General features: G+C 42.1%; 1 pseudogene; it reads right to left on the bottom strand.

Moving 5' to 3' along the window:
• Window positions 1-20,055: 20,055 nt before the first annotated feature.
• LOC143590306 (UDP-glycosyltransferase 71E1 pseudogene) lies at window positions 20,056-21,684 on the bottom strand (annotated as a pseudogene).
• Between the last annotated feature and the right edge of the window lie 2,042 nt (window positions 21,685-23,726).

Genomic DNA, 23,726 nt, shown 5'->3' with positions numbered 1-23,726 from the left:
ATAGCCCAAGCCTTGAGCCAAAACAATACCAACACCTCTAGTTATAACATTAAATCCTTTAACGCGGGTAACCCTCCAAAGTTCACAGGTCTTGAAGGAGCCACCGTGATGCTCCAGTGGCTTGAGAAAATAGAAAACACTTTCCTCCACACCCAATGCCCCTCAGACAGACGAACCCTGTATGCTTCCAGTGTCCTGGAATCTAGAGCGCTTACATGGTGGAATGGAGTAGCTCATGCGTGTGGCGCAGAAACTGCTTCCAGCATGCTCTGGGAGGAATTTAAGGATCTCTTGACGCGAGAATTCTGCCCTCCCAACGAAGTTAAGCGCCTGGAGGAGGAATTTTGGAATCTTAAGCAGTACAATGGCGAAGCGCGCGAGTACGCGACGCGCTTCCACGAGCTAAGCTTACTGGTCCCTCACCTTGTTACCCCTTCACGCCGAGCCATAGAGAAATTCCTTGGGGGTCTCCCCATGGAAATTCAAGATTCTGTATGGGCCAGAAACCCAGTAACCCTCTCTGACGCCATCGAGTTGGCCGCTGTGCTCAGCGACAACCATGTCAGAGCAGGAACCCTGTTCCTGCGGGGAACAGAAAAGACCAAACTCACCAAAACTGCCCCTGAACCCGCAGAAACCAAACCTGAACCCTCAAACCGTAACAACCTCAAGCGCAGGCGCAAGGCCTATGCGCTTACCAACCCACCCATAGTCCAGCAACCCGCATACCAACCTCCAGTTTACACGCCTAACCCTCTGTCAACCTACCCAACACCTCCTGTAGTCCATAACTATGCCTTAACCAATCCCGCACTCCCTGCCCCGCCTCCTAAGAAACCTTACACAGGAAACCAACCCCTTTGCACAACCTGTAGATTTCACCACCCAACTCAGACCCCGTGTCGACAATGTAACCGATGTGGCCGCGTTGGTCACTCAACCGAATACTGTAGAGTCCCTCCCGCCAATCCAATACCACCAGTCTACCCGCAGAACCCACAACCAACCTACCAAAACCCACGACCCAGGTCGTGCTATAACTGCGGTGATCCCAGTCATTTCCGGAACGCGTGCCCGAGACTACAAGTTCAGATTACACAAGCGAATCCGGTGAACCAGATTTCGAACCAAGTGACGCGTGGACGAGCTTTTAACATAACCGCGCACCAAGCACAAGCGAATAATGACGTAGTTAATGGTACATTTTTGCTTAACGGATTTTATGCTTCTGTACTTTTTGATACTGGCGCCGATCGAAGTTTTGTCTCTCGCGCCTTCGAGCAGAAGCTTGCGCGACCACGCGATAACTTAAAAGAGGATTTTTCAGTTGAATTGGCTAATGGTGAAACTGTTTTAATAAACTCAGTGATTAAAGATTGCACGCTGAACCTTAACGAAAACGATTTTCTGATTGACCTCATCCCTATGCCTCTTGGAAGCTTTGATGTTATTATTGGTATGGACTGGTATGACAAACTGAAAATTTTTCTTCTTACTCTTTCAGACTCTCATCACGACTTGACTCAAATTTTCGGGACGAAAATTCTTTAACATGGGAATGATGTGACAATCGTCAATTTCAGGTTAACTCCGTTAACTCAACTCCGTCAATTCAAACTTTAAGATCGTTGAATCTATAACGTACACTTCATTACATTTAAACTAGGGTTTAAATGACGCGTAACACTTACTACATGTGTAGTCTTTCGGGATTTGCACCGAAACGCAAACGAGTTGACGCAAACGATTGATAAATAAACGATAAACGTAAAAACAATAATTATGTGATTATTATGTGTTAGGATTATGTGCTATGTGATAAAACTATGGTCATGTTAACTTATTGGGCAAGTATGATGGAATGTTCTAGAAAAACAACACTTGGAAAGAAGAGGGACTAGAGTGTAACTTGTATTATTATAAATACATCACTAATAAACAAACCCTAACTTATTATTAACCTACAACCCTAAATCGGCTCTCTCTCCCTCTCTTGATCCACGGCTGCCGTCCACCTTCATCACACACACACACATCAATCAAGAGATTAATCCAAGAACTAGGTGCTAGGAAGGTATACTTGATCATCTCTTACCTCCTTGTTGTGTAATTTTGATGTTTAATGGGTTGTATGTAAACCCTAACTCAGCCGATTATATGTATGTATGTGATCAATATGATAGTTGTTAGTTGGATAATAGATTGATAACTAGATTGATGTTGTTGCATGATTGATTGTTGTTCTTGATTTGAATTAAAACACAAACCCTAATCTTGTATGTATGGTGTGATTTATATGCATGGATAGTAGTTATGGTGTCTAGAGGGTTATATGGATGCATGATAGTTCATAGATTGTTATGATGTTGAGTTTTGATGTGAACAGATTCTGGACAGAATATATATACGATGTTTAACTGACTGTAACGAAGTGTAAACGTGAAAATTGATTGAGATTGTGAGTACTGCAGTAAACTAGGTTGAGTCTAGTTTCTATAAAGTATAAATTCGTAATTTTTGGATAAGTGGAAGTATACTTTTATGATTTTACAAAAACGTGATGCAAAGCTGAGCTGTTAGACCTGCTGTTAGGTTATATTGTAAATTCTATATCTCATGAACTACGAGGCCAATTGGGTTGGTTCCACTTCTGGAAGTTGACTCACTGAGTTAGGAACCAAACCCAAGTGGTCTTGCATTTATTGGATTTTTCGTTTACCGGGAATTGCAAATAACATTCTGTTGTGCATGAATCTGACTGATATGAGTTTACTGTAGTGTTTTGATCATTATGAGAAATCTATATGGAATAAAAATAATATAAAATATGTTCTGGAAACCTAAGACATGTATGTTTCAGTGGTGATTTTTGGTGAATTAATTGAGATGATATGATCGGTGAAATAGTACAATCTTTCAAGTAGAAATTCTGTCACAATGAAACTAGCTGCTGAGTTGTATAGGAATGCATGAAATATGATAGTTTTTATATAATTGTGGTATTTTGACCAAAATACCCTTGCGGGGAATAATTGCTAGTTGATTGCCATGAATTGACCAAATTGCCCTTATGGGGAATAATAGTTAGTTAGTCTTTGTTTGTTGACCAAAATGCCCTTACGGGAATAATTGCTTGTAAGTATGTTATTAATACATGACACGAAAGTAATTGCTCACTCGTGTATCGTATCACAATTGTACTTGTTTAAATCACACACGGTTCACAAACGAAACACGAAACATGATACGTGCATAGGTATTATGTGCCGAGTCTAGAGACTCGTTAAACGTTCCGATACTTAGAAAATCTCTTTGTTATTTTAGAACGCTAGAGAGTTTTCTACGACGCGCATCACTCGGTGATCTAATTTGGAATATTCTTCGCAAACAGTGAGTTCACTTACCCCGCTCTTTGAACTGTTTTCAAACGTTTTTCACTTGGGGGAGATAACATACTCCGATAAACGCATTTTTGAGATAAACACATATTTAAGATTTTGTTATAAATTATATATATCACTTGTAGAGGCTAAGCGGCACGTAACCCTTGAAGTCCCACGCATCGAACCGGTTAATATTTGGAATAGCGAGTCACTGTTGAGTAGTACTACTGGGTTTGACAAACCCCACCCGACGCTAAGCTCAACTGGAGGTTGAGTGGGTGTAATTTTGGCTAACACTTACCATGGTCTGGGTTGACCTGGTGACGGGCACTTGATAAACAGTCAGCTTCGGTCTCGAACCACTTAGTAATACTTGTTGTATAGATTAGCTACCTATCGATATATAATTTGACATAACATTATCTGGTAACACTTAAACGCTGTAACGTGGTTACACACTTAAACGCTGTAACGTGGTTACACACTTAAACGCTGTAACGTGGTTACACACTTAAACGCTGTAACGTGGTTACACACTTAAACGCCGTAACGTGGTTACGCAAAACTTTTAAACGCCGTAACGTGGTTACGCAAAACACTTAACGAAAACGCTGAACTCAAACGCTAAACGATTTATCTTATATAACTTGTGAACTCACCAACCTCGTGTTGACCCCTTTTAGTATGTTATTCTCAGGTAGCCGAGGCGGGCGCGCGGTTTAGGAGCATGCATTAATTGAAAACATCTTTACTCTGCAAACTTAATTTTAACATTTACATTTGGTTTTAAGTCGTCCTGCGTGACGCAACTTTTGAATTAAGGTTTTACGCTTCCGCACTTATTTTTCATTTAAACGTTTTCTTTGGTTTGGTTATAACTAATGATTCCGATCCTGCCAGTTCACACCCTCTGACGGTAAAACTCCGTTAGTGGATTTTGAGGGTGTGACAGATTGGTATCAGAGCCAGGTTATAGCGAACTAGAAACTGCATGCATACTAGACTATAACCGCGACGACCCATTAGTTATAATGATACGCACTGCATAGGTTTGTGTAGTCTTGAAATCTTATTCCCTTACCTCCTTTACTCATACGCGCGCATATACACGGCTTACCTGTAGAAATGTCGACGCCACCCTCATCATCATCCGATTCGATGACGCATGCTCACGGGAAGGAACCGCAGTTACCTACTGCCTCGCCACCCCACGTAGTCCCGGAACTCGAAGCTCCTGCACCGAAGAGGTACCGCCTCTCCGGAGGCTTGTATGACAACGACGTTAGCTGGGAGTGGTACCCCAACATGATCAGACGTATGGTCTACCGTGAACAAGTTCCCCCATTGCCTCACCCGAACCACCCTGCTTACCCTAACACTCTACCACCTATACCCGAACCTGTAGAGCGAGTTCTCGCAGCTGTCGTTTCTTGTTTGGAGCGTGATGTGGGTTACATGCGCTACACGAGAGAAAATGTTTCCAGACTGCTTAAAGACGGAACCGAGACTCAGGAGGAGATTGCCCGCATGGCAGCGGCGATGAAAGAAATGCAACAGACTAGTGAGCAACAAACGAAGGTTATGATGAAGATGCAAGCCGAGATGATAGACTTGCAAGAGCAACTCCAAGAAGCAAGGACCCGAACCGAGATAGCACTCGAGCGTTGCGATGACCTACAAATGCAACTTGCTCAGAACGCAGCAGAACCTGAGGCGGAGCCTGAGGAGGATCCCGAGGAAGATCCCGAGGAGGAACCCGAAGAGGAACCGGAGGAAGGACCGGCTGAGCCAGAGGCACACTCGGACGTGTCCTCAGGCGACGACATCTCGGGATGATAATACCTAGATGGCTGGAAGAAACGCTGGACGAGGACGTGGTAACATCAGCATGACTGCAGCTGAACTCCAAACTCTGCTGAATGACCATGTTGCGGCCGCCTTAGCCGCACACGTACAGAATCAAACAGGAGGTCCGAATGGAGCATGTACCTTCAAGAACTACTTAGACTGCAAGCCCAGTACGTTTAAGGGCACTGAGGGAGCTATAGGCTTCCTGCGTTGGGCTGAGAAGGCCGAGTCGGCCTTTGAGATGTGTAACTGTCCCCCTGCCAGTAGGGTCAAATTCGCTGCTGGGACACTTGAGGATTCCGCCCTCACTTGGTGGAATTCGAACGTCCAGATCCTTGGATTGGAACTGGCTAACGCGATGAACTGGGAGGAGTTCAAAAACATGATGCGAGAAGAGTACTGTCCGAGGGAAGAAATTTCGAAGTTAGAGTCGGAGTTTTGGTCATTGAAAATGGTGGGTTCAGAGATTGAAGCCTACACTACTCGTTCGCACGAGTTGGCGGTGATGTGTCCGCGGATGGTGGATCCGCCGAGCAAGAGAATAGAGATGTACATTGATGGGTTAGCACCACAGATTCAGGGTATGGTGACGTCTTCCAGACCAGCCACGATCCAACAAGCGATCCGTTTGGCTCACAAACTGACGGATCAGGCTGTGACCCAGGGTGCGTTACCACCGAGGGGTTCGACTGTTAAAGCCCGTGACAACCCGAGTAATGACCACGTCAGCAACAGTAACAACAACAGTAACCCGAACAGCGGGAAGAGAAAGTTTGACAACACCAGATCTTCATCCTCAAACCTCCCACCGCAACACCACTACCGTAAGCCCGAATTTACTCGGAGTTTCAACACTCAGAATCACAACAACAACAACAACAACGGTAGCGGGCAGGTTTCGAGCGGATATGTTGGGAAATATCCAAAGTGCAACAGGTGCAACTTTCATCATGTTGGTCAATGTGACCGTGTCAAGTGTCAAAGATGCGGAAAGATAGGTCATCAAGCGAAGGAATGTAGAGGAGACCTTGCGGCGAAGGGTGCTCCTAAGCCACCGATGACGACTAAGGGATGTTTTGAATGCGGACAGGAAGGTCATTTCCGTAAGGATTGCCCCAAGCTGAAACAGAATGACAATAATGGGGGTAATGGAAGTGGCAGTAACGGTGGAGGAAATGGCAAAGGAAGAGCGTTTGTGATTGGATCGGGTCAAGCCCGCAGAGATCCGCATGTGGTGTCTGGTAAGTTCCCTATAAACGATTGTTTTGCTTCTGTTTTGTTTGACACTGGAGCTGATAGGAGTTTTGTGTCAAAGGCCTTTAGCCAACTTTTAAACCTTACTCCAACCCCGTTAGACGCTGAGTTTCCTGTCGAATTAGCTAACGGTAAAACTGTAATAACAACTCATATACTTGCGGGATGTAAGTTGAAACTGTCAGGTCATGTCTTTGACATCGACCTTATTCCTTTTACGCTTAGTAGTTTCGATGTCGTTGTCGGCATGGACTGGTTATCCGAGAACCGAGCGGAGATTATATGCCATGATAAGATAGTCCATATTACCACCCCTTCCGGCGAGATCATTTCGGTCCGAGGCGAGAGAAGCGGCATGACCACCAGCGTCATTACCCTTATGAAGGCACAGAAGTATTTACGAAAGGGTCATCCGGCAATTTTGGCGCAGATTGTTGAGAAACCCGCGGAGGAGAAACGAATTGAAGACATACCGGTTGTGCGAGACTTCCCGGAAGTTTTCCCGGAGGATTTGCCTGGACTCCCTCCTATTCGTCAAGTCGAATTCCAAATCGAGTTGACACCCAGTGCAGCACCCATAGCACGAGCCCCGTATCGGCTCGCACCGGCGGAACTTCAGGAGTTGTCCACCCAGTTGCAAGATTTGTTGGATAAAGGTTTTATCCGACCTAGCTCATCGCCATGGGGAGCCCCTGTCTTGTTTGTCCGAAAGAAAGACGGGACCTTCCGAATGTGCATCGACTACCGGGAGTTGAACAAAGTGACGGTCAAGAACCGTTATCCTTTACCCCGAATTGATGATTTGTTTGACCAGCTTCAGGGATCGAGTTACTACTCGAAGATCGATCTACGATCCGGTTATCACCAGCTGAGAGTGCGCGAAGAAGATATTTCAAAGACGGCTTTCAGAACACGGTATGGTCACTACGAGTTTTCGGTTATGCCTTTTGGCCTAACCAACGCACCAGCCGTATTTATGGATCTCAGGAATCGAGTATGCAAGGCGTACCTCGACAAGTTCGTGATTGTTTTCATCGATGATATTCTCGTCTATTCCAAGAACGAGACTGACCACGAAGAGCACTTAAGGATAATTCTGGAACCACTGAAGAAGGAACAACTGTATGCTAAACTCTCGAAATGTGAATTTTGGCTTCGCGAGGTTCACTTTTTAGGACATGTGATCAACGAGAATGGTATCCATGTCGATCCCGGTAAGGTAGAGGCCATCAAAAACTGGGAAGCACCTAAGACTCCGACTGAGGTGCGACAATTCCCAGGACTGGCCGGCTACTATCGGCGTTTCATCGAGGGATTTTCAAAGGTTGCTCAACCCCTCACCGCTTTGACTCACAAGGGCACTAAGTACAACTGGGGTGACGCGCAAGAATCCGCTTTTCAACTGTTGAAAACCAAGCTTTGTAGCGCCCCTATTTTAGCTCTCCCCGAGGGAACGGAAAACTTTGAGGTACACTGTGACGCATCTATACAAGGTCTCGGTTGTGTGCTGATGCAACTCGAGAAGGTTATAGCCTACGCCTCTAGACAACTACGGGTTCACGAGAAGAACTACACGACCCACGATTTGGAACTCGGAGCTGTAGTGTTTGCTCTTAAGATATGGAGGCATTACTTGTACGGTACCAAGTTTACCATTTACACCGACCACAAGAGTCTCCAACATATCTACGATCAGAAGGAGCTGAACATGCGACAGCGTCGTTGGGACGAGCTGCTTACGATTGTGCCATCAAGTACCACCCTGGCAAGGCCAATGTGGTGGCCGACGCCCTCAGCAGAAAGGAAGCAGATAAACCCAGACGGGTGAGAGCATTGCAACTTACGATTCATGCCAGCTTACCCGATCAGATTCGCGATGCGCAACTGGAAGCGTTGAAAGATGATAATCTTCCATCGGAACTCATGCGGGGCATGAGCAAGCAACTTGAAACCAGATCGGACGGGGTCCGATATTTTGAGAACCGGATTTGGGTTCCACGATACGGAGAATTGAGAACTCTAGTGATGGACGAAGCTCACAAGTCCCGATATTCTATCCACCCTGGCTCAGATAAAATGTATCATGATTTAAAGGAACTTTACTGGTGGCCGAACATGAAAGCCGACATTGCCACCTACGTGAGCAAATGCTTGACTTGTGCCAGAGTCAAGATTGAATACCAGAAACCATCTGGTCTACTGCAACAACCGGAACTCCCAATGTGGAAATGGGAGCACATCTCAATGGATTTTATTACGGGTTTGCCTAAGACACCGACGGGATGCGATACCATCTGGGTGATCGTTGACCGGTTGACTAAATCGGCACATTTCCTAGCGATTAAGGAAACGGACAAAATGGAAAGACTGACTCGAGTATACATGAAAGAAGTGGTGTCTAGACACGGAGTGCCTGTCTCGATCATTTCCGATCGAGATTCTCGTTTTACCTCACACTTTTGGAAGTCGCTGCTAAGCGCACTGGGCACACGTCTCGATATGAGTACAGCATACCATCCTCAGACGGATGGGCAAAGTGAACGGACTATTCAGACCCTGGAGGATATGTTGCGTGCATGCGTTTTAGATTTCGGAAAAAGTTGGGAACCCCACTTACCCTTGGTAGAGTTTTCGTATAATAACAGCTACCACGCAAGTATTAAGGCAGCGCCGTTTGAAGCGCTGTACGGACGGAAGTGTCGATCACCACTCTGCTGGGCAGAGGTGGGTGACAGCCAAATCACTGGTCCAGAACTGGTACTCGAAACCTCGGAAAAGATTGTTCAAATCCGAAATCGCATGGCAGCAGCACGGGATCGCCAAAAGAGTTACGCCGACAAGCGCCGAAAACCTCTCGAATTTAAAGTGAACGATCGGGTGTTACTCAAAGTCTCACCTTGGAAAGGTGTAGTTCGCTTTGGTAAGCGAAACAAACTCAACCCACGGTATGTTGGTCCGTACCGGATAACTGAGCGCATTGGTCCGGTGGCGTACCGACTGGACCTACCAACAGAACTCAGTGGCGTACACGATGTATTCCACGTATCAAATTTGAAGAAATGCCTATCTGATGAAACCCAAGTAGTCCCTTTGGAGGAACTGCAAGTTGATGAACAGTTACGGTTCATTGAGGAACCAGTCGAAGTTTTGGATTGGGAAACCAAAACACTCAAACACAGCAAAATTCCAATCGTTAAGGTTCGTTGGAACTCGAGACGTGGACCGGAGTTCACGTGGGAACGCGAGGATCAAATGATGAAAAAGTATCCTCACCTTTTTGAAGGGCTAACCAAACACCGAAAACCGCGAAACCCGGCAAACCGTCAAACATCACCGAAGGTATGAATTAAATTTCGGGACGAAATTTCTTTTTACTAGGGGATGATATGACAAACTGAAAATTTTTCTTCTTACTCTTTCAGACTCTCATCACGACTTGACTCAAATTTTCGGGACGAAAATTCTTTAACATGGGAATGATGTGACAATCGTCAATTTCAGGTTAACTCCGTTAACTCAACTCCGTCAATTCAAACTTTAAGATCGTTGAATCTATAACGTACACTTCATTACATTTAAACTAGGGTTTAAATGACGCGTAACACTTACTACATGTGTAGTCTTTCGGGATTTGCACCGAAACGCAAACGAGTTGACGCAAACGATTGATAAATAAACGATAAACGTAAAAACAATAATTATGTGATTATTATGTGTTAGGATTATGTGCAATGTGATAAAACTATGGTCATGTTAACTTATTGGGCAAGTATGATGGAATGTTCTAGAAAAACAACACTTGGAAAGAAGAGGGACTAGAGTGTAACTTGTATTATTATAAATACATCACTAATAAACAAACCCTAACTTATTATTAACCTACAACCCTAAATCGGCTCTCTCTCCCTCTCTTGATCCACGGCTGCCGTCCACCTTCATCACACACACACACATCAATCAAGAGATTAATCCAAGAACTAGGTGCTAGGAAGGTATACTTGATCATCTCTTACCTCCTTGTTGTGTAATTTTGATGTTTAATGGGTTGTATGTAAACCCTAACTCAGCCGATTATATGTATGTATGTGATCAATATGATAGTTGTTAGTTGGATAATAGATTGATAACTAGATTGATGTTGTTGCATGATTGATTGTTGTTCTTGATTTGAATTAAAACACAAACCCTAATCTTGTATGTATGGTGTGATTTATATGCATGGATAGTAGTTATGGTGTCTAGAGGGTTATATGGATGCATGATAGTTCATAGATTGTTATGATGTTGAGTTTTGATGTGAACAGATTCTGGACAGAATATATATACGATGTTTAACTGACTGTAACGAAGTGTAAACGTGAAAATTGATTGAGATTGTGAGTACTGCAGTAAACTAGGTTGAGTCTAGTTTCTATAAAGTATAAATTCGTAATTTTTGGATAAGTGGAAGTATACTTTTATGATTTTACAAAAACGTGATGCAAAGCTGAGCTGTTAGACCTGCTGTTAGGTTATATTGTAAATTCTATATCTCATGAACTACGAGGCCAATTGGGTTGGTTCCACTTCTGGAAGTTGACTCACTGAGTTAGGAACCAAACCCAAGTGGTCTTGCATTTATTGGATTTTTCGTTTACCGGGAATTGCAAATAACATTCTGTTGTGCATGAATCTGACTGATATGAGTTTACTGTAGTGTTTTGATCATTATGAGAAATCTATATGGAATAAAAATAATATAAAATATGTTCTGGAAACCTAAGACATGTATGTTTCAGTGGTGATTTTTGGTGAATTAATTGAGATGATATGATCGGTGAAATAGTACAATCTTTCAAGTAGAAATTCTGTCACAATGAAACTAGCTGCTGAGTTGTATAGGAATGCATGAAATATGATAGTTTTTATATAATTGTGGTATTTTGACCAAAATACCCTTGCGGGGAATAATTGCTAGTTGATTGCCATGAATTGACCAAATTGCCCTTATGGGGAATAATAGTTAGTTAGTCTTTGTTTGTTGACCAAAATGCCCTTACGGGAATAATTGCTTGTAAGTATGTTATTAATACATGACACGAAAGTAATTGCTCACTCGTGTATCGTATCACAATTGTACTTGTTTAAATCACACACGGTTCACAAACGAAACACGAAACATGATACGTGCATAGGTATTATGTGCCGAGTCTAGAGACTCGTTAAACGTTCCGATACTTAGAAAATCTCTTTGTTATTTTAGAACGCTAGAGAGTTTTCTACGACGCGCATCACTCGGTGATCTAATTTGGAATATTCTTCGCAAACAGTGAGTTCACTTACCCCGCTCTTTGAACTGTTTTCAAACGTTTTTCACTTGGGGGAGATAACATACTCCGATAAACGCATTTTTGAGATAAACACATATTTAAGATTTTGTTATAAATTATATATATCACTTGTAGAGGCTAAGCGGCACGTAACCCTTGAAGTCCCACGCATCGAACCGGTTAATATTTGGAATAGCGAGTCACTGTTGAGTAGTACTACTGGGTTTGACAAACCCCACCCGACGCTAAGCTCAACTGGAGGTTGAGTGGGTGTAATTTTGGCTAACACTTACCATGGTCTGGGTTGACCTGGTGACGGGCACTTGATAAACAGTCAGCTTCGGTCTCGAACCACTTAGTAATACTTGTTGTATAGATTAGCTACCTATCGATATATAATTTGACATAACATTATCTGGTAACACTTAAACGCTGTAACGTGGTTACACACTTAAACGCTGTAACGTGGTTACACACTTAAACGCTGTAACGTGGTTACACACTTAAACGCTGTAACGTGGTTACACACTTAAACGCCGTAACGTGGTTACGCAAAACTTTTAAACGCCGTAACGTGGTTACGCAAAACACTTAACGAAAACGCTGAACTCAAACGCTAAACGATTTATCTTATATAACTTGTGAACTCACCAACCTCGTGTTGACCCCTTTTAGTATGTTATTCTCAGGTAGCCGAGGCGGGCGCGCGGTTTAGGAGCATGCATTAATTGAAAACATCTTTACTCTGCAAACTTAATTTTAACATTTACATTTGGTTTTAAGTCGTCCTGCGTGACGCAACTTTTGAATTAAGGTTTTACGCTTCCGCACTTATTTTTCATTTAAACGTTTTCTTTGGTTTGGTTATAACTAATGATTCCGATCCTGCCAGTTCACACCCTCTGACGGTAAAACTCCGTTAGTGGATTTTGAGGGTGTGACAACTGGCTTTCGCATAATCGCGCCGAAGTTATTTGCGCCAAGAAGTTGATTCGCATTCCTCGAGAAAATGGTGATCTTCATATTTACGGCGAAAAACCCTCCAGTGGTCTTAAACTTATGTCTTGCGCCGAAGCCCAAAGACTCATGCGGAAGAAGTGTATTGCATTTCTAGCCCATGTGGTTAAACCTGCTGAAGAAAAGAAGCTTCGCGATATCCCTGTTGTGCGTGATTTCCCTGAAGTTTTTCCTGATGATCTTCCTGGTATCCCTCCCGCTCGTGAAGTCGAGTTCCGTATTGATCTTGTCCCTGGTGCTTCCCCCGTAGCTAAATCTCCTTATCGTCTTGCACCCGCTGAGATGCAAGAATTGGCAAGCCAACTTCAAGAGTTGACTGCTAAAGGATTCATTCGCCCTAGCTCTTCGCCCTGGGGTGCTCCGGTGTTGTTCGTTAAAAAGAAAGATGGATCGTTTCGCATGTGTATTGATTACCGCGAGTTGAACAAACTCACCATTAAAAACCGGTATCCCTTACCGCGTATTGACGACCTCTTTGATCAACTCCAAGGTGCCTCTTGTTTCTCGAAGATTGATCTCCGCTCTGGCTATCACCAGTTGCGCATCCGCGATGAAGATGTTCCGAAGACTGCTTTTCGAACTCGTTATGGCCATTTTGAATTCTTGGTCATGTCCTTCGGTTTAACCAACGCACCCGCCGTTTTCATGGATCTAATGAATCGGGTGTGTAGGCCTTTCTTGGATAAATTCGTGATTGTGTTTATCGACGATGTTCTGGTGTATTCTAAGACCAAGGCCGAGCACGAGCAACATCTCCGGTTGGTGTTGCAAAAGCTTAGAGCTGAGCAACTCTATGCTAAGCTTTCCAAGTGTGAATTCTGGTCTGATGAAGTACAGTTTCTTGGTCATGTTGTAAACAAGATGGGTATTCATGTCGACCCATCCAAAATTGAAGCAATCAAGAACTGGATTACGCCATCCACTCCTTCTGAGATCCGTTCCTTTCTGGGCTTAGCTGGTTACTACCGGCGCTTCATTTCGAACTTCTCGAAGATCGCTTTGCCTTTAACAGCTTTAACGCACAAAGGTAAACCGTATATTTGGGGCTCGAAGCAAGAAGAAGCCTTTCTAACGCTCAAGCGTTTGTTGTGTGAAGCTCCTGTTCTTGCGCTACCTGAGGGTAATGATGATTTTGTCGTGTACTGCGATGCCTCCAACCAAGGTCTCGGTTGTGTTCTTATGCAACGAGGCAAGGTTATCGCTTACGCATCGAGGCAACTCAAGGTTCATGAAAAGAATTATACAACTCACGATCTCGAACTTGGTGCAGTTGTTTTTGCCTTGAAGATCTGGAGACACTACCTTTATGGTACTAAGTGTATCCTTTACACTGACCATAAAAGCCTTCAGCATATCTTTGATCAGAAGGAACTTAACATGAGGCAACGCCGATGGAACGAACTCATCAGCGATTACGATTGTGAGATCCGGTATCATCCTGGTAAGGCTAATGTGGTAGCCGATGCGCTCAGCCGAAAACCCTGCCAGCTTAACTGTATCTTGCCGCGCACCCAGCTTCACTTCGCGCCGATTCAAAGCAACCTTGAATCGCGTATTCGTGACGCGCAGCGCGCATCCATCAGTAATGGTAACCTTCGCGCCGAGTTAGCGTGTGGCGCGGAAGCGCATTTTGTGCCTAATCTGAGTGGAATTCTCTGCTACCTTAATCGCATCTGGATTCCCTTTGATGTGAATCTTCGCGCTGATATCCTGTGTGAAGCGCACAAATCTCGGTATTCTATTCATCCTGGCGCTGATAAGATGTACAAGGATTTGCGCCTTACTTATTGGTGGCCCGGTATGAAGAAGGATATTGCTGTGTTCGTAGCTAGATGTCTGACTTGTTCTAAAGTAAAAGCTGAACACCAACGCCCATCTGGTTTGCTCGAACAACCTGAAATTCCTACGTGGAAATGGGAATGTGTAGCGATGGACTTTATTACCAAGTTACCTTTGACAGCAAGCAAACATGATAGCATTTGGGTAATAGTGGATCGATTGACTAAGTCTGCTCACTTTCTGCCCATTCGTGAAAACTACCGTGTTGAGCAACTCGCGCAGCTTTATGTCAAGGAAATTGTCTGCCGCCATGGTACTCCTTTGAGCATCATATCCGATCGCGATGGCCGTTTTATATCTCGCTTTTGGAAATCTCTCCAATCTGCGCTAGGAACTCGCTTGGACATGAGTACGGCATATCATCCTCAGACTGACGGTCAGTCTGAGCAAACTATTCAAACTCTTGAGGATATGCTCCGATCTTGTGTTCTTGATTTTGGAGGTAATTGGGATTCACACCTGCCTTTGATCGAGTTCTCTTATAATAACAGCTATCATTCCAGTATTGGTATGGCCCCATTTGAAGCACTTTACGGTCGTAAGTGCCGCTCCCCAATTTGTTGGAGCGAAGTGGGTGAAACTCAAATCACAGGACCCGAACTTGTTCAAGAGACAACCGATAAAATCGCCAAGATCCGTGATCATCTGCTGACTGCCAGAAGCCGACAGAAGAGTTACGCAGATCGTAGGCGAAAGCCTCTCGAATTTCAAGTTGGTGATCTTGTTCTCCTCAAAGTGTCGCCTTGGAAAGGTGTTGTCCGCTTTGGGAAGAAGGGTAAGCTTGCTCCTCGTTATGTTGGTCCATTCAAGATTCTCGCGCGTGTGGGAAAAGTTGCCTACAGACTTGACCTGCCGCCCGCGCTCAGTAATGTGCATCCAACGTTCCATGTATCCAATCTCAAGAAGTGTTTAGCTGACGAGAACCTTCACATTCCACTTGATGAAGTTCAAGTTGATGAATCTATGCATTTCGTTGAGAAGCCTGTTGAGATTATGGATCGCGAGGTTAAGCAAACCAAGCGCAGTCGTATCCCTATCGTGAAAGTTCGTTGGGAGTCCAAGCGCGGAGCCGAGTTTACATGGGAAAGGGAAGATCAAATGAAGATCAAGTACCCGCACCTGTTCTCTGCGCAACCTACTTCGAGATAAATTTCGGGACGAAATTTCTTAAAGTAGGGGAGACTGTGACATCTGCCCCGATCCGACCCGACCCAGGTACCCGTTTCTCTGACCCGATCTCTTTCTTTTATGATTTAATATTTATACTTATATTTTACTTTTAAATAATAATATATATTTTCCTTCCCGCCTCTTTCTCTCTCTTTCTTTCCGCCGTTCCGTCCCTCTCCTTCTCTCTTTCCGCCTTCTTTTCCCTCTTGTCGCCGTCCCGCCCTTAAGCCTTGTTTCCCTCTTTTTCTTCTAACTCTTTTGTTCCTTCCCGCCTAAGGTTGTCTGCGCAGACCCCTTGCAAGGAAGCCTGCGTGAAGACCACCTGTTTCAGCGATTCGCGAGACGAACTCTTCTCGCAGCGCGCTAAGAATTGTAATTCTTCTCGCAGCGCGCTAAGAACGGTAGTTCTTCCCGCGACGCGCTAAGGATTTGTAGTTCTTCTCGCAGCGCGCTAAGATTCGTAGTTCATCCCTCGACGCGCGAAGAATTATAGTTCTTCCCGCGGCGCGCTAGGAATTTTAGTTCCTCCCGCGGCGCGCTAAGAAATGTGATTCTTCCCGCGACGCGCTTAGAAATGAAGTTCTTTCCGCGACGCGTTAAGGTTGGTTCTGTCTGCCTTCGCGCTCGCGCTCTCTTGACCTTCTGTGTCTGCCTTCGCGCCTTAGCCTTCTCGCGCTGAACCCTTTGAGTTTTCTTCTGTTGAATCTAGCCGTTGCTTTTGTGTTGACTTATCTTTTGAGCTGTTGACCTAATCTGCTTTATGTCTGAAAAGCCACTTTTGGCGCAGCATGCGCACCAACCCCATTGGTTGACAGAAAAAGTGACTGACATTATCTTTTGAGATCTGCTTTTGCCATGCTTGACCAGTACCTTTATCTGACCCGCCCATGCTTTTTACTGTTCTCTGACAGCTTTATCTTGCCCCCTGCAGCTGCCATATCTTTTGATATCTTTTACTTGCTTTTGATATCTTTTGTTATCTTTTGTTTTGTCTTGTTCTGTTTGTCTTGAGATCCTTTCCCCTTTTCTAGGGATTGTGTCTCCTAGGGTTTTCTCTATAAATAATAATAGTAATATTTTCTTAACACTACACACACAAAACACTTAATCTCTCCTGTTTTCCTTGCTCTCTGCCGCCTCCCTCTCTGCCTCCGTCTTCCTCCCTGTTCTGCCCTGCTTTTCCGGTAATATATATATATATAATAATTTACTTACTAATTATGCTAACTTATAATCAAGACTTAACCCAATCATTAAAACAATAATCTTATTTATAGGTTAACTTGTGCTTGTTTAAAGTTGGTTCTTGCTTTATCTTACACCGCATCGTTTATCAAGTGAGTAATCTCGTATCTAATCCCTTTTTACTTTTAATGTTTTGGGATGTTCATGTGTTCGTACAAACTCGAGTCTTAAACTTGTTTATGAACTTTAGTCGCGCAGTATCCCATGTGTTGAGGACGTTTACTTGGCTGTTTATTTGTATGTGTGTATCATTAACCGCTTTGTTCGGCCTATTCCGAAGTTTTCATGGATCCATTAGATGAACACGGGAGACCTATCGTTTACGGTTTTCTTTGTTTACACTTGCACAGATGTTTTCTCGTTTTTGTGCTCAATTGGGAGCACGGATTGAACTATGAACTATGAACTATGATCTATTTAGGCTTGATCACAATCTGATTGCACCCTTGTTAAACACCAGACATACACGTGTTGCGCGCAGATTTATGATTATCTATGTATTGTATTAAACTTGATTTCTCACCAACACGCAAGTGTTTGACGTTTATTTTAACACATGTTCAGGTTTGCAGTAGCTGTTTTGGAGCTTGTGGACACGTAGGAAGTTTTCTTTATTTGGACCTAGATTAAAATGTAACAAGACAAGTTTTTGCTGTTCGAATATTATGATTTATAATATATTGATTTATGTTGATTTATGTTATCTTGTTTACTTTGCGCGTGCGCGAATGAATGTATTTATTAAATATTGACACCCAATAGTGTCACGAGTAATGAAACAATATGTGGCGCCCCGATGTATAATCCGCCTTTGGTCGGGGTGTTACAGAATTGATCTTTGTTTCTTCGATGAGCATGAACTTCTTCGATTGGGAGAACAAGATATCTTGAAGCTTCAACGGTCAATGATGGGAGATCTGGAAATCAATAAGTTTAACAAGTTCGTCAATCGCTTCATCAAAAATCGATTGTTTGAAGCAGATGTCACGTATAACTATGAGACAGATTGATGAAGAAGAGTTAGATATATAATCTGTCATCAATACAAAAGCCTAGAGTGAGATTGTTGGACCTCGTTTTGTTTATTTGTTTGGCTTATGTATTACATGGTTCAATCACGTAATATTTGTTTAGCTTTTGTTTAACTCTTGTATTGGGCCGAAGGCCACTTGCTTGTAATTGCTCATTTGGGCCCATCATTAAAGGCTCATTTATGAAAACCTAGGTGTGTGTATGGACACTATAATTAGTGTACTATTCATCCATGCATCATAACCTTGTTGTCACTTTTCTTTCTCTACCTCCATTACTTTCTCTCTCTACGGGTTTGCTACAATTGATCCCAGATTTTAGTGATTTTAGTGATTTTTGCTCACTAATGTCTCGTATTGATCCAAACAAATTGCCAGATCCATTTTGAAAACTTACACTAACAACAACATATATTATTTTTTCCAAAATTGCTCTTTATGTGTACGATGCATAAGCATGATACCACCATGACTCGTTTAACACTAAATTCAGACTTTAAAATTTGTCCATGTTTTGATTGCATAGTGTTTCACCAAGGTATTTTAAAGGTATTAGAGTTAATGTTTAACCTAGTAATTTAGATATTTAGGTTAATATTAGATAGAATCATAATTTTATACAAGATATTGAAGGTCATTATCTATATTAAAAAACTATTTGGATCTAAGTCATTATTTAAATAAGAAAGATGATGCAGCGGTATAAACAAAACGAAGATCGAATCACGTTGATTCAGTGAATACCCGTGATGAACTTCAAAACTCCCAAATCCCACCCAAAGGTCTAGGGAAAATGAAGAGAAAAACGAAATTTATTAATATTTAAGTCTCCTTGTTCATCTTACATCACCAACATATAAATAAGAGTTCTAATACGAAATTGGCCTAAAACGGGCCATGGGCCAAACACAAACCCAAAAATAAAAACATAAAAAGTGCTGAAAAACAATAAAAGGCTCATAACTTTATTTAGGAGTCGTTTTTGGGCTTCAGACAGGGCCAAACCGCTGTAGGCATTTGCCACAATGTGCTCCTCGTCTCAAGCTTGGATTCGACTGGTAATGGGCCTGAAACGGAGCTTCGTGGGCCAAGTTATGACCGTTTTCGTGGACCACCCTTTGTTGCGCGATCTTGGGCCTCCAGAAACATAATAGCCCAGTCTTCAATACTTAGGCCGACATCAAAAGACCATAAATTAGAGGAAGAAACAAACTTCTTTCGTTGTATAAGGTAGCGTGTGCTCTAAGGTGATATTATTTTGATTTATACATGGGCCTCATCATTAATTGTTTATTATATTACGGAACTCTTATTTGTTTGCATGTCACGAATTAAATGTCAGCTTAAGTTGAAATTCTCACAGATTGCTCTCAAAGAGTTTTGTATTTCTCCCCAAATTGAAAAAGATAAATCAAGGAAAAAAAGTACTAAACGTACACTGATTGAAAAAAACTACACATGCAGTCTGCCCACTACAACATAAAGTAACTAGAAATCACTGCTCATTAATGACGACGGAAGAGGGAAAAAATAAAACAAAAACATACTTCCTCCGTCCAATTATAAGTGTCATAGTTTGACTTTTCAAGTCTTTCTTTTGCAACCTTGACTGTAAATATTTTTGTTTGTATCATATAATACTTGATGAAAATTATATCAATGTAAACTACATTTAAAATCCAATCCATTCATATATTTTACATCAAGTATTATATAACACAAACAAAAATATTGTCGATCAAAATTAAATAAAAAAGACTTAAAAAATCAAACTAAAACAGTTATAATAAAACAGAGGGAGTACACTGCAATTGCATCCAGTCATGTATAGGTGACCATCACGGGATGTTGAAAGATTTAAAACGCTAAGATAGAAATAATAATTTAATGCAAGTGTAAGATGAGTGGCGGAGAGATGGCTGTGGATTATGAAATAAAAAATGTAGCCACGTAGTTAAAAGAAACTTCTTATAACACTAGACTAGGCACAAAACAAATTACTCAAAAACAGAAAAGCATATATATAATCTACATCTTAAGTCCTTACATATTCATTACATGGTCGATGAAATTCTCAATAGACGCATGAGAAGATCCACCATCAACAAGTGCATGCCTACTCTTCTCTTTCATGTCTTTCACCTTCTTTCTTAACTCAGCATCACTCATCAACTTCCTAATCCCGCCTTCAATCTCTTCCGTCTTCACCAGTATCACCTCGTTGTCACCGCCTTCTTTCCTACTCATCCGGTAATCCATCCTAATCTCCGTCGCAATCCCAAGCTCCACCACGAGCTCAAAAGCGTTCAGCTGCTGTTCCGCGTATAATGGCCAAGCCGCCATGGGAACCCCAAACCATATACTCTCCAACGTCGAGTTCCACCCACAGTGCGACACAAACCCACCAACTGACGGGTGGGCCAACACTGCGGTCTGCGGGGCCCACCCTATCACTTTCCCCAAACCGGATGTGCGTTCAAGGAAGCCCTCGGGAAGGACCTCTTCAAAGTTGTCATAATCCTTGGGAAACTCCATCTTTCCTTTGGCCGGTGGCCTACGGAGTGACCACAGAAACCTGTGTCCACTCCGTTCAAGGGCCACCGCTATTTCCTTCACTTGTTCCTCGTTGAAGCCTCCCATGCTTCCGAAGCACAAGAACACCACCGAGCTATCTGGCTGTTCGTTTAGCCACCTCATAATCTCGTCGGTTTTACAGTCATTGTTCTTGTTCTCTAAGTTTACTATCGGACCTACCGGATACACTAGAGGGATGTCTGGACTACTGCTTAAAAGTTTCTCTAGTGGATGTGTTTCCAGATCTTGAAACGTATTTACTAGAATACCCTTCGACTCACGGAACCTTGTAGTGATATCGAGAAACCATTTGGACCCGCCTTCCTTATCAAACAAAACTCCGGGTAAAACCTTAGCCGGTACCGGGTTAACAAAACCCGGTACAGGCAACTCGGTTTCCGAGTTTTTCAACTCGGTTACATCAAAGCCCTCATCGTCCCGCTTGGCCTCCAGGTAAAACATAAGCCCAAGCGAAGAGGCTCCGGATGTGAAATAAGTGTAAGCTGGAGCTCCAAACTCGTTGGCGACATCAATCATGCCTACACAAAACATGTCAACAACGAAACCAACAAGTCTAGCTGTTCCAGACTCGGTGATGCCTCGGACAATGTCTCTAACATGCGGCTTGTGGTGTTCGACAAAGGCGGACAAGAAGGTTGCGGGTGAGATGAGAGCCATAGTGGACTCATCGCATGGGATATCGATGAAGCGGAGACGGGGAACACTTGGGCGGGTTTCGGCTGCGTGTTTCGAGAAGTTCATTATGATGATGGTGCCTGAAAGTCGTTGGTCATGGTTAAGGAGAAGCTTTGCAAGCTCTAGCGTTGGTGGCAGGTGGCCGGCTCCGGGTGATGGGATGAAAACAAGCTCTGAGGTCAACATGTGTTAGTGTTTGTGATTGGCATGGAATGAAGTTGCAAGTCCAAGATGATAGATTTGTAGTGGTTGAAAAGACGTCAGGGCTTAAGTCATCTGTTTAACTTTTGTTTTCTTGTACAGCAAGCATATGCTTAAAGATCTGGCAGTTGGGAAATTGGTTTTTACTTCTTTTGTTTTATTTTTAGTTTGAAAGAAAATATATGTGGTCGTTAGCTATGTTAGCTTGTCGTGGAAAAATGAACTTGAACAAGTCAAATCATAGCACTAATATAAGTAACACCCCTCGTCATATATTGTAGAAATTAGCAAGCTTATCCATATCTAGCATGGGTACACAATTAATGTTTACGTGGTTTATACTCTATACTATTTGGTCCCGTACTACCTTTAGTTTCTCACATCAACAACCTTACAAATTCTTTTAAACGATAATTTATTAGAAAAGAAACAGCACATGTCCAGGGTCCAGATATATGACTATTAACACACTATACAAGCAAACAAACAACCACCGCATAATGAATCGGACAGAGATAGCCCTCGGTATGGAAGGTGTCAATTTTCACAAGGCAGACAAAATAGTTTACTTTGAGTGGCGTCCAATTATTTCAATGGAACTACCACAAATCTGGGATAGTGGTGTTTATCGGTTTGGTTAATGATTTATTCGAATGCCGGTTACACTACTACATGAACAAATATTAGCTACAGATTTTCCTATGGAAAAATTCGGTCGCATATTATGCTACGAATGAGCTAGGAACGCATTTTGCTATGATCTAGCTACATATATTCCTTTCCCAATAAAAATCCGTAGCAAATTTCATAGCAAACTTGAGAAAGTAAATATAACAAAAATAACATCATAAAATCTGTATTAAAATCAATAATTAACTTTGTTGGACGTAATTTCAGACTCCAAGTCACAAGTCGGTGAACTTGAGGGACCAATGTTGACAAGTCGGTCATATTTGGTTATGTTTTCTAATTACATTATGTTTTCTACTTGTATTGTAATTATATTAGGTAATGTCTTGGCTAGCAAGTTATGTTAGTCCTATATAAACCGATGTATGATTAGACATTAGAGATTGTGGCCTATGAGATGCAACCGAGTTTAGGGTTCATCCAAGTGACACACACGTGATCGATGTAACCGAGTTAGGGTTCATTAAGAGTCAAACCGAGTTAGGGTTTGAGGGTTGTAATCAGTTTCTTTTAGTTATATTTTCTGATTAATATAAACGAGAGTTAGTCGTTTAATATGTGTGTTGATTATCGATCCGGGACTTGAAGCTTGAGAAAATAAGTATCCTATAAATAACAACAAAAAATTTAATTTCAAAATACATAGTAAAACTTGAGAAAACAAGTATCCGAAATCTAACTTCATAAAATCCATAACAAATATGAGAAAATAAATAGTTAATATATAACTAAACAAATTCTTAGCAAAGTATATGGCAAAAATTTTTAAAAGAAAAAAAAAAGAAAGAAATATAAAAACTAATTCAAAATAATCCGTAGCACAATCGAGAAGTAAAGTATTTAAAAAATAGTAGCAAAATTAACAAATACAGAATCTGATAATATAATTTGATAAAACGAGTAGAAAAACTAATAAGATAAATATAAAATAAATAAGAAACTTTAACAAAAGCTCGTAGCAAAAATAAAGAAACAGCTTCTTTAAATGAAAATATCGTGGGGTATATATCAATTCAAAAGAAACAGCTTCTTTTGAATTTGATGAGCCTGCACTCAATTCTGTGATAAAACACTATATGTATATATCAATCTATGGTTGGTCACTAACTATTTATATAGTTAAGCGTTTTTATTTTATACATTATGCGGGTACATAAGTTCAACGTTTGCTTTGAAGTTCAAAACGTAGTACCGCTATAGACTTATGCTAACAAGACAATAAACAATGTTATCTTGTTTCCATGTTATTTCCTTAAGACTATATGTAATGTGTAAAATGTTTATCTTTATTGTATAAATTGCGTACCTGGAGGATGAATTCGATCAATGATGCAAACCTGTATTCATGATTTCAATCTTAGTTTCTTGAACAATTGCCTGGATTAATCTCTAAATCGTGAATCACTTTCAGATAAACCTATTTGCGGGTTACACGCAATAATTTATCGGATAAGACAGAGATTTTTCTG

This window comes from Bidens hawaiensis, unplaced genomic scaffold (assembly GCF_021521415.1).
Source record: "Bidens hawaiensis isolate Kalapana, Puna unplaced genomic scaffold, B.hawaiensis_p1.1 tig00038453_1, whole genome shotgun sequence".
Classification (NCBI taxonomy): domain Eukaryota; kingdom Viridiplantae; phylum Streptophyta; class Magnoliopsida; order Asterales; family Asteraceae; genus Bidens; species Bidens hawaiensis.
Note: the sequence above shows the minus strand (reverse complement) of the source record. Positions and strands in the feature narration are given on the sequence as shown.